Source organism: Lates calcarifer, unplaced genomic scaffold (assembly GCF_001640805.2).
Source record: "Lates calcarifer isolate ASB-BC8 unplaced genomic scaffold, TLL_Latcal_v3 _unitig_5018_quiver_1259, whole genome shotgun sequence".
Lineage (NCBI taxonomy): Eukaryota > Metazoa > Chordata > Actinopteri > Centropomidae > Lates > Lates calcarifer.
The window spans coordinates 1-10,601 of NW_026117239.1; the positions used below are offsets into that span (position 1 = coordinate 1).

General features: G+C 40.2%; 1 long non-coding RNA gene across 1 annotated transcript; it reads right to left on the reverse strand.

Moving 5' to 3' along the window:
* Positions 1-2,923: 2,923 nt before the first annotated feature.
* LOC108873327 (uncharacterized) lies at positions 2,924-6,062 on the reverse strand. Its single transcript, XR_001959439.2, has 3 exons — positions 5,991-6,062; positions 5,384-5,458; positions 2,924-4,460 (listed from the first exon to the last, which is right to left on the reverse strand). It is a non-coding gene; the product is annotated as an uncharacterized LOC108873327 (long non-coding RNA).
* Positions 6,063-10,601: the final 4,539 nt, after the last annotated feature.

Below are 10,601 nucleotides of genomic sequence, written 5' to 3' on the forward strand. Positions count from 1 at the left end.
TTTATTGAGCACTATCCCTACTTGACAAAAGTCTTTGGACCTTTCATAGACATGTGGATGATGAGATTTGAAGGGAAACACAAGTTCTTCAAAAAAGTCATCCATGAAACTCAGAACTTCAAAAATGTTCCCCTAACTTTGGCGAGGCAACATCAAAAGATGATGGCATACCATTTGGACTGTGCTTCCTTTTTTAAACCAGCACTCAAAGCAAACAGAGTAAAGAGCATAATGATTTCTTAACCCCCTCCAGGGAACATTCAAGACATGTTGCACCAAAATTGTGGTCTCCAAAACACAGTCCTGTCAGCTCTGTCTGTCAATATTGATGGAATGAACCACGCTTCAGATATGGTGGTTTCTGTAGGTTCATGTGGAGGCCTTCCAGAGACGATTAAGCAAGTGCTAGTGCTTAATGCAGACACTGTTTCTTTGTGCAAAACCAATGATAGCATGGTATCATGAGGCACCTTCGTGCTTATGAATTGACACAAAGCAGCACAGGCTTGGTTGCAACTCAACTGACTGAGTTCAGTGATGGTTTTTCTCCAGTGACCGAGTCAGAGGTACATTGTTTGTCTTCTTTGAAACATTACATATTATGCTAGCTGCACTGACTTTATGCCTCTCTTCTTTGCAGAATGATGTAACAGGAAGTGGCCAATCAGTCATCGTCACTGATTGTGACATTAGAAGAGTCAGTCTTGATCAAAAACCAAGTGACCTTGAGGCTTTGTTGGATCACTTGAAAGTTAAACTGGCACTACCATATGACTTTAATCTACAGTTTGAAAACCCACTGTATAACAATGCCCTCTGGCAAACTGACAGATGTGTCAGAACTGACACAGAACTGAAAATTATAAATCTTGAGTCCTTCTCTTTGGTTTCTAGCACTGTCCCCAACAGCACATCTGATACAGATATACTGTATACAAGTAAAGAAAAATCTCAGCTGATGAGGCCAGATCCTTGGCCTTCTGAATTTGATATTCCAGAATTCTCTGTGGATGTAAATTTCCTACTGAGACAGGGAGACCTTGCCTAAATGAGAGCTGGAACTTGGATGGATGTTACCCGGGACATGAAACATGTGATCTTAGAGAGACTTGCAGAGACAATGTAACAAGCACACGGTATGCTGCCACAGAGGAACACTGTCGAGAAGTGGCCTCTGCAACTGATTGCAAAACATCCTTGTTTGAAAGAAGCTGGATCCACCCACTGGATATTGCAGTTGGAAGAATAGCATTAAGTTCAAGATGGGGAATTTCCATACAAAGATGAGAAGATCATGACTGAGGACACACCACCATCGATTAACAGCATTGCCATCATCCTTGAAGGAAACATCGTCATGGATGAGATTCCCACAACCTCTCAAGCACTTTGTCTTCTGTTTGGCTTAATATACGCACTCCATCTGGATTACCCCAAAGGTATGAAGAACACATTTGAGTTCATCCAGAAGATATTGTTGAACCTTTGACAACAAAAGTTCAGCCCAAAACTGCAAACATTAAAAAATGCTTTTTCAGGCTAGATGTTGCGGCTGGTGATAGCATACTGGTTGGCTGTTTTGTGGTTTGTGAATGAGAGTGAGCATGATGATGATTGCCTTAACAATTAAACCAAAAATTATACTTTTACTTGTGGAGCTGCAGAGGTCTCCATATTGTATTCTCAATAATTAAGAAAATAGGTACAGAAGTACAGAAACAGTGAGAATGACCCTCTCACAAAAAATAGGAATCCTTTCAGTGACTGTCAAGAATAGCAGTGGGGTTTTTGTTTGTTTTTGGGATCTGTCTTATTTTGTTTCATACCCATTTGGTTCAGTATATGAGTGCACAGTTACTGCTCCTCATAATTCCAGAAAGGAGTACCGCCTGTACTTGAGGGACCAACAGTAAAAACAAAAAGAAAAAGTTAAAGACCAAAAGTAAAAGTATGTACTGAGATGTATGCTTTTGTATTTGTTCACTGTTTTCACATTTGCGATTAGAAAGGCAAATGCAGCAGAAGACATCCTTATGTAGGTCACATGATCCCGCCATCAGTGCAGGTGTTAAGTAATGTCCAGTGAGTAAAAACTGTTGAAAATGAACATAAAGTATGTTATGTTAAGTATGTTAAAATGATATTAAAATGTAGCGTACATCTGCAACACAGGTTGAATATATGTCAGAGTTGTTAAATTGCTAAGCGCTGATTTGCTGCTGCTTGAAAGATATATGTACAAGTTCAGTCGAGGTTTTATTCAGGTTTTAAACTTTTACAGACTAAATGTTGCCAGGTCTGTTTGTTGCTGTGAGACATTTAGGAAAGTGTCGAGTGTGAATCGAGAGCCTTCTGTTAGCTTACACCCAGACCAATCAGCACACCTCACACACATTCATTGTCACTCTTAAGTCTCACTCATTCTGTTGTTTACAAATGCAGACAAAATAAATTTTGGTGTTCATAATGCCATTTTGTGAGTCTTATTTTTTAAGTTAGATAAACTAAGGTATGTTAAGTGAATTTATCTAAAATTAAGTGCTACTCACTTACTTTGACACATTATATTAATTTCATGTGACTTATCTTTATTGAGTTCTTGTCAATCTTATTGAAGTGGATTACACTAAGATACCCAAAGTGTAGCATATTACAAATTTCAAGTAATGCCCACTTGTTTTGGCAGAAAATATTAAGTTAATTTGACTCAAAGTATTTGAGTTTTAACAACTTGATTTAAATTTAACTATACTGAGATACATTAAGTGCTCACAACTTCAAAAAAAGTACAGCTTACTTAATTGTAATAATTTCACAGTACTTCACACAATTAAGTTTGTTTACTTACTTTTGCCAAGGCTATTTTTTTTTAAGTAAACTCAACTTGTTAGAATTTACAGTGCAGTGAAAGGAGAGGAGAAAGTCAAATCTCAGCCACTTTAATACGATTATTAGTCAAATTGTAATGTTCATTAACAGTCGGGATGTATGGAAACGGTCAGCTGCCGAGGGGGGATCTTTGTCCCTTCTGTGGACTCACAGTGAGTCCCGCATCTGAAAGTCCTCCTGTCTCGGCATCTGCTCGCTCACTAAGCTCAGAATGAAAAACTGCTGTCTCCAGTGAAAGGAGAGGAGAAAGTAAAATCTCAGCCACTTTAATATGATTATTGGTCCAGCACCTAAGAGTCACTGAATAAGTTGTCATTAGAACCGAGCTGACTCTTTTGTGCTCTTTTGTGTTTTGTAGAACTTGTACAGGTGTGGAATAAGATTGTGCAATGCAAATTCTGACATTAAAGAGACCTCCATGTAGGACCTGGTAGTATACTGTGTGACCCTGATGACTTGGATGTCTTGAAATTCTATACAGGAAAACTGTTGTGAATTGGAAAGAAGTGTTGGTTATTTCAGAGCCAAAGCACCCCACCAACCACCAACTCTGTGTTAATGTAGAGTACTACATATTTTTACAGTAAAGGGACTTTAAATGTAGGACCTGGGCTATAAGTTATATGTTAGTCTGATGACTTGGATGTCTTCTAATTTATATAATAGAAGACTGTCCTACTTTATGATCCTTCTTGGTGTATTATGCCTGCAGTACTAGAACAGACAGTATGGTGTGTAAGTGTGTAAGTATTTAAGAGACTGTCTATAGGGACTTTAGCAGTCTTATGGCCTGTGGGATAAAGCTGTTGCAGAACCTGGCTGTTCTGCTTTTAAGGCTCGGATACCTCCTGCCAGAGGCCATCACAGAGCACAGTCTATGGTGGGGGTGTGTGCAGTCTCTGGTGATGTTGATAGCCCATGACAGACAGTGTTTCTGTCTAATCTCCGCGATGGGGGGAAGAGAAGTCCCAGTGATCTTCTCCGCTGTCCTAACCACTCTCTGTAGGCACTTCCAGTCTGCAGCCATAGATGCAGTTGGTCATAATGCTCTCTACAGTGCTTCTGTAAAAAGTGATGAGGATGGGAGGGGGAAAGTGTGATCCTCCAGAGAAAGTGCAAACACTGCTGCACACGCTTTGCCAGGGACCCAGTGTTTACAGTCCAGTTTAGGGTATCTGTGATGTGGACCCCCAGGAACTTTGTGCTTCCCACTACCTTTACTGCCGTGTTGTTGATCAGCAGTGGTGAGTGGCCAGGCTGGTTCTTCCTTAAGTCAACAATGATTTCTTTTGTTTTTTGACGTTTAGGATCAGGTTGTTGCTCCTGCATCAGTACTCCAGCTGTTCCACCTCCTCTCTATAGGCCCAGTCGTCATCATTCTGGATGAGGCCCACTAACATCGTCTCATCAGCGTGTCATATAGTAATGACATGAGAGCAGCGAGAGTGGCAGTATAATAACACTTCAGATAATACAAATAGTAGTAGATCCATAATGATGGGGCTAATGATCAGAGCAGCAGGTGACACACAGCTGCACATGAGACTCCATAGCTCCAGAGACACAACAACCTGGAGAGAGACAGAGAGAGAGAAGAGAGAGAGAGAAAGAACAATTGTTAAGTCAGTGAAGTGGTGGGCATGTACATGTCTGTATCACTTTTGGTGTGACATTAGTATGAAGTCTGTGATAAGTGCAGATGAATAAAAATGCTTTGTGTTGATCTGATGCTGTCCTTTTGTTTTTTGTTTTTTTGGAATATTGCTCATTGAGCTTAAAGCTTCCAACAGGGCTCCCTGAGAGACTCCTGGCAGTCTGCCAAGCCTTGACTTGTGCATATAAGTAATTCTGATCTATGTGAAATATGTCACCCACTCTGTCAGTATAGTCTACTGTACATTGTACAATGTAGATCTTCCAAATTTGAGCTAAAGCAGATTCGTGCTTCAAAGCAATAAATGTGTTTTTCACAAAGCTCTTTACTTGCACCAGGTTCTTTCACTCAAAACCTTCTCTTTTCTTATGCACTTCTCTTTTCTTATGTGCACTGCTCTCCTCTCTGCTTTATTCCATGATCTCTGCACCCTTACTCAGCGTGGCTCTAAAAATAACAGAAAGAGCAATGTAGATTGAATAACTTTAAATGAACAGATTTTAGTGTACAGGCAGCAGCTACAGCACTTTAATGTAGTTTTAAGGAACTACTGTTTCTGGACTCTGATCTACAACAGTAAGAGACAAATATTAGAAATACATTAGGACAGTAATTTAACTGACATAAACTGTGTGACAAAACTATACAACAAACAGAAGGTTGAGATAGTGTTTTGTATTGTAATTCACAGATAAAATGGTAAGTAGTATTCTATTTATCTTTTGTCTGCTTATTTACTTATCATTTAACCTGATGGGTTAAAGCATGAAAAACAACCAGCAGAGTCCTTTGCCAAAAGGCAGGAGTTTTGTAAATTTCATAAAATGCTATTTAGCTCACTGTCTGTATGTCGATTGCCATCCTTAGTACAGGGGTCAGGTCTGTTTTTGCAGGCTGAGAGGTCACAACCTCCATCTGAAAAGCAAGAGCAATCAAAATGTGACCCCTCATCCTGTACAATGTATAAAAGGAAGACACAGTGAAAACATGTAAGTGCATCTGTAAAGAGGGCTCAAATTATTGATCTTTGACAGTTTACACCACAGGTATGCACTGATGTCACTTTTATAGGTCATACTAGCCCCTTACCATGTCTAAGTATTCAGCCAAACCCACCATCACTACAGTGAATGTGGAGTTCTGTTTAAATATTTAAAATGTCAGTTCAGTTTTGTTTTAAGAACAATGAAACAGTTCAAGAACACCTATTTTTACTGTTTGTGCCTGTATGTATACAGTTGGCACTGGGAGATACAGTGCACAACTCCTGCTATCAGAATATCAAGGGATATGAAAGAAATGAATGTTGTCAACCCACTGCATGACTTTCACTCACAGTCAGGAGGAACCTAATGCTAGCTTAGAAGTACATGCTTTTTTGACCAGTTTTAAAGAACTTAGCCACTTCTTTCACTGTCTTCATCAGTTTTGCCTTCTTTATCTGTACCTGAGTGCCCCTATTCACTGCAGGGGTCAGTTCTGTTTTCAGGGGATGAGTCAGCACCAGCGTCTGAAAAACAAGAAAACAAAAGTGACACCTCATCCTGTGCAGTGTATAAAAGGAAGATATAGTACTGCATCAGTACATAGTATCAACTTTACAAGAGTTTAAACAAACTAATGAAATGTATTTCAACTGTTTTTTCCCGTAGAGTCTGTTCCAATATTGAAACTGTCATGGGTGTTAATTCAATCCTGTGTTTTAGCACTGAACTCATAGTTAGAGATAATGTGCTAGACTGCAATATATTCAGAGGTGTGCCGGTTATTCTAGTGAAGAGTCTACATCAGGAGTTAAGATTTCATAAAGGCACACCTGTGTTGGCCTCACAGTTATTGTTTCCAGGACCTAACAACAAAAGAAAAAAAAGTTATTTCATGTCATCTTCTGAACATGAAGATCTTATGAGCAATTTAAACAAAATAATTCCAGTCACCGGCAACAAGAAGTTGTGTTATACAGTGCCCCTATGGAAAGCCGTTTGAGCATTTATTCCATATCCCTGATATCAGAGGTCAGTTTCCTCCAATAATTAGGTCTTTGTTGGGACTAGTTGTGCATTTGGTTGCACTAGTTCACCATTTTGTCTTACTAGTTGGACAAAAACTCGTACTAGTCACTCTTTTGCAGAAACTGGCACTTTTGTTGAAGTATTTCCATCAGAAGTCTTACTCTTGACACTGAGCACTGCACTAGTAGCACCAAAATCCTGGGCCAAACTACACTGATCACAAAAATGAAAGGAACACTTAATGATCACAGTATAACACCAAGTCAGTTAAATTTCTGTGATATCAACCTCTCCACTTAGAAAGCTGAAACAATTGTGAGTCAGTTCCACCTGCTCTGGTGCAATTGAAAGCTGTTGCAAGGAGGTTTGCTGTGTCTCCCAGCACAGTCTCAAGAGTGTGGAGGAGATACCAGGAGATGAGCCGTTAAACAAGGAGAGCTGGACAGGGCTGTATAACGGCAACAGCCCAGCAGCAGGACTGGTATGTGCTCCTTTGTAACTAGTAACACCTAACTAGTGGAAAATACTGATGCCTGATACCAGGGATATCAAATAAACGCTCAAACAGCTTTCTGTAGTGTCCCAGACATTAATCGTTTAGTACTACATTCATCATCTTATAACATTAAGGCACGTCATATATCAATAATATATTGCATTTAAAATTGCTTCTATATATTTCTTGTATGAATAACAACATGAAAAAACTGAATTGAGCATTGATCACCTTTTCATAGTAAATTAACTTACAGTCCACTCACACTGTACTGTGCATATTTGCTTTTAGTGAACTTGATGAACATATTTATCAGCATTTGTTGAGTTTTTCCAATTTTTTTCCCAAATCTAAAGCATTATAGAAAATCAAAACACATATAGTGCCAACTTGAAATAGCTGTGCCATACTGAGATCATGTGTGAGATCACGTTTAGAGAGGCTAGGAACACTTTTCAATGTATTTAGAGCCAAACCATGGCTTCCCACATGAGGCAGTTTGAGAGTGTAGGAATTACATGTCATCAAAAATAAAAGGAAAATGATCAAATATATTTTACAAGCCATAGTTCTGGCAAACAAACATTATATAAACAAATGTTTAACAAAACCTCGAACAGAGCTACAACTGCTCTCTTGAGTTATATTTAAAATTTACCAGAAAAGGGGGCGCTAGCGAGCAGGCGATGGAATAGGCAGCACAAGCAACATGCTCTGCTGAATTTCGGGTTAAAAGTTCTTTATAGGCGCCTTTCACAAACTGCAAACTGCAACACATTGCTCTGAGTTAATCCCTTTTTAGTATAGCTTATTTTTACTGTGATGCTGTAGCGCAAATGGCCTACAATTTGCGAAAATTTGAGTTCACCGGAGGAGCCATCGCAACTGGGCCCAAAGCCTCAAGCTCAAGTAATTCGCCACCCAGGTGTAACACACCTGAACCTGAAGACCAAATGGACGTCGCGGACCTGAAAGCAGAAATTCTCACGGCATCGAAAACGGACATAGTTATGCTGCTCAGGTCGGAACTCAAGACCGCATTGGCCGAAGATTTTGAAAACATTAAATCCGAGCTACAGGCAGTAAAAACGGAGCTAGTAAACAACACTGCAGCGATTCGCTCCGATGTGGAGACAATGAAAACAACAGTGGCACACATGGAGCAGGGGCTCTCGTCATGCTCAGACGACGTGACTTCATTGCTAACAAAAGTGGGGAAACTCGAGACAGAAGTCGGTAACCTGCAGGAGAAATGTCTTGATATGGAAGGAAGAATGAGAGGCTCCAACATCCGAATCCTAAATGTTCCAGAGACCCCAGGCTCAAGCACACCGACGGCTGTCTCCAAATTACTAAGAGAAGTGCTGAAAATGGACAAAGAAGTCCTGATCGACCGGTCTCACAGGGGTCTACAGCCGAGAAGCCATGGCGGCAAACCCCGTGTCACCGTGGCAAAAGTCCATTATTATCAAGATTGTGCTGACATTCTTCGCCGCGCTAGGGAGTCCGGGCCGCTCCGGTTCAAAGGGACTGACATCTCCATTTTCCCGGACTATCCCCCGAGCGTTGTGCAGGCCAGATCCGCCTTCAGCGAGGTGAGACGACTACTTCGTGGATGAGATGGTGTTAAATACGGCCTTCTCTACCCAGCTCGACTTCGGATCACGTATAACGGAACTGAGAAGCAGTTTCAAAACGTGGGAGAAGCCACGGCCTATGTGAAAACCAGAATCCTGCCGGACTCTTCAAAAGACTGACCATAATCTGAAATGAGTGAGAATAGCCAAATTCTACATCTGGATAAGGTTGGTGCTGTCTGTTTTGTCACGCAAGCACATCACCTTGACTGATACACTCTAAAGAGCCAAATGGCTCCAGTTTGTACCAGATGAAGTAGAGAGCACCTAAAGTATCAAAACTATGCTGTTGTCCACTCTCTTATTGTATTTACAACAGATATAATTATCTGACTGGTCAGAATACAGTCGTGTGTCTTTATCAGTTTCATTTTTGTTTCTGCCTATACTCAGCACTTAGACAAAAGAAATAATTTTTTTGTCCTTTACTTTCTAAGGTGCCTCAGGCGAAACTATGTTTTACAGCAGAGCTTGTTCTTTTAGAGCTAGTATATTCTCACATAAGCACTTAAATGTGTAGATACGGTTGCGAGGGGTTTTGGAATCACCTTGTTCTTTTAGGTGAGGGTTGGGAACTTGCTGTACCTGGGTTTACAATCAAGTTTTTTTTTTCTCTTTCCCTTTTTTTTCTTTCTCCCTTGGTTTATTGCCCATGCTTATTTATTTTTTAAAGGTCCTTTCAATATTCTTGAAAGTACACATGCAGGCAGACTTAATGCACCGCTAATCTTTCTCTGTTTTGAATATGGCTACGACTAACACAAACTTTTCAAACAAATCAGCTAATTGTGACGTAACTTTTGTAAGCTGGAATGTAAAATCCCTGAACCACCCCACTAAACGAAAGAAAGTATTGACTCATTTGAGAAAATTAAAGGCGGGAATTGTCTTTCTCCAGGAGACGCATCTTTGAACCTTTGACCATTTCCGACTCAGGGGAGGATGGATCGGACAATCATATCATTCTAATTTTCATTCCAAATCTAGAGGTGTGGCCATCCTTGTTAATAAGAACATCCCATTTGTTATGTCAAAGGTTGAAACAGACTCCTCAGGGCGTTACATAATTGTAGTGGGCAGACTGTATAATACACCAGTCATCCTAGCCAATGTATATGCACCGCATTGGGATGACAGTACTTTTTTTATAAATTTCTTTACTCGTATCCCCAACATGGATACACATTATCTTATCCTCGGTGGAGATATGAACTGCACATTATCACCTACTCTGGACCGTAGCTCGCCTAGGACTGCATCCAAATCCAGTGCAGCGTCTCAACTGCAGCTCTTTCTTGATACAAATGGTATAGCTGACGCATGGCGCTTTCAAAACCCGACGACTAGAAGCTATTCCTTTTTCTCTCCGGTCCACAGAACATACTCGCACATAGACTATTTCTTCTTGGATAAAAGCCTTCTTTCACTAATAAGAAAGTGTGAGTACCAAGCCATAATTATTTCAGATCACGCTCCCCTGACTCTATGTATACCAATCTCCCATGCCAACTATCACCCCTGGCGTCTTAATACTCTACTACTTTCAGATGAAGACTTCATTAAATTTATCTCTTCTGAAATAACTTTCTTTCTGGAACATAACCAGACCCCAGGAATGTCTCCCTTAACAGTATGGGAATCTATGAAAGCGTACCTGAGGGGTCAAATAATGTCATATAGCGCACAACAAAGAAAACGTCACAATATGAAACTTGAACAGCTAACAAATGATATTCTCAAATTAGATACTGTACTAGCTGTCACTCCATCCGATGACTTAATCAAACTGCGATTAACTCTTCAGAGTTTAATCTGCTATCAACAAGACACATTGAAAACCTAATAAATAAATCACAGAGTAAAACATACGAATGTGGTGAAAAGACAGGGAAGATTCTTGCACATCAGCTCCG